This window comes from Camellia sinensis, chromosome 3 (genome assembly GCF_055761805.1).
Source record: "Camellia sinensis isolate YWXY chromosome 3, ASM5576180v1, whole genome shotgun sequence".
In the NCBI taxonomy this organism is placed as follows: domain Eukaryota; kingdom Viridiplantae; phylum Streptophyta; class Magnoliopsida; order Ericales; family Theaceae; genus Camellia; species Camellia sinensis.
The window spans coordinates 56,083,227-56,084,700 of record NC_138963.1 but is presented as its reverse complement, the minus strand read 5'-3'; the positions used below and the strand labels follow the sequence as shown (position 1 = coordinate 56,084,700).

Below are 1,474 nucleotides of genomic sequence, written 5' to 3'. Positions count from 1 at the left end.
TATTAATCACACTTAAAATGTATGATCTAAATACCATTAATCACACTTAAAAAGTGTGATCTAAATATTTTTAATTACACTTAAAATGTGTGATCTAAATATTTTTAATTACACTTAAAAGGTGTGATCTAAATGTTATTAATCACACTTAAAATGTGTGATTAAAAATGACCCTTTTAATCGCACTCCCAAAGATCACACTTTAATAAAACTTAAAATGTGTGATTAAATAATATACATCACACAAAAAAAGTGTGATCTTTATCTATTTTTGTAATAATGTTTGTAATTTTTGTATGTACCCAGGTGAGATATTTGATCATTTATTTGATAAAAAAATTAGTTTCTCTAGCATTACCCTTTTGTGTAATAGATGGAGTTATAGTGTTTAAGTGACAATACTTTAATATATATTGATATATTAATTAGTATGCGTAGGTTTTAAAAAAAAAAATTTGTCCAATCTTAATACATTAAGCCTCCGTTTAGAAAATGAGTTGACTTTTTGACCCTAGGCTCAAAAGTTTGGTTTGTGAATGACTTTTTAATTTTTTTTATGAGCGAAAAATATAATGATTATGAATTAGATGTGACTCAAATAACTTATTTTATCTTTTATGGTTCAAAGAACCAAAAGAACCCTTCCCAAACGACATCTAAGAATGGTAGGGGTAAAAAATGAAGGGGTCTCAACTTTTTTCATTCCCAAACTAAGGGCTAGTTTGGCATGTACTAAATAAGTCAAAAAATCACTATCTTATTTAAATCACATCAAACCCAACTCAAACCCACCAATAAGTCAAAAAGTACGCTTTTTTAAGACATAAATAAAGAAACTCACAAAAAGGACGCCGTCTGTGGGAATCGAACCCACGACCACGTGGTTAAAAGCCACGCGCTCTACCAGCTGAGCTAAGACGGCTCTACATTACGTAGTTGATTAAAAACATATATGTGACCTAATTTAGAGGGGCATACAGTAAAGGGTGCACATAGCAAAACAAACTTTTTTTTTTTTTTTTTTTTTTTGAATAAAAACACTTAGGGTGTGTTTGGTTTACGTTTGTAGAGAGTTTTTGAGATAAAAAGTAAGAAAACTTGTTCGGTTTGCCTTTTTTCAGATATGATTTTGAAAAATTATTTTGGGGAGAAAGTTTTAAAAAAAGTGATTGCTTTGATGTGTATGAGAGAGAGAGTGATTTTGGAAAGTAGGTAACCAAGCAAAATTTTAAAATTTTTTTGAAAAAATTTATTTAGTTTGATTACTCTTGAAAAATTGTTTATAGAGAATTTTTCTCAAAATTTTTTTTGAAAAACAAACCAAACAAACCCTTAAAATTATATAGAATGACATGGATAAGCCCATAAAGATTATAGCCTACCATTCAGGGTCCAATACATAACTCAAATGCTAAAACCCAGCACTGCTGAAGCCCCATGTAGCAATAAGAACCAATGACACCAAGACACATGA

The 1,474-nt window shown here is 29.5% G+C and overlaps 1 non-coding gene across 1 annotated transcript; it reads right to left on the bottom strand.

The window, feature by feature from the left end:
* Positions 1-849: 849 nt before the first annotated feature.
* Positions 850-922, bottom strand: TRNAK-UUU (transfer RNA lysine (anticodon UUU)). Its single transcript has one exon. It is a non-coding gene; the product is annotated as a tRNA-Lys (tRNA).
* Between the last annotated feature and the right edge of the window lie 552 nt (positions 923-1,474).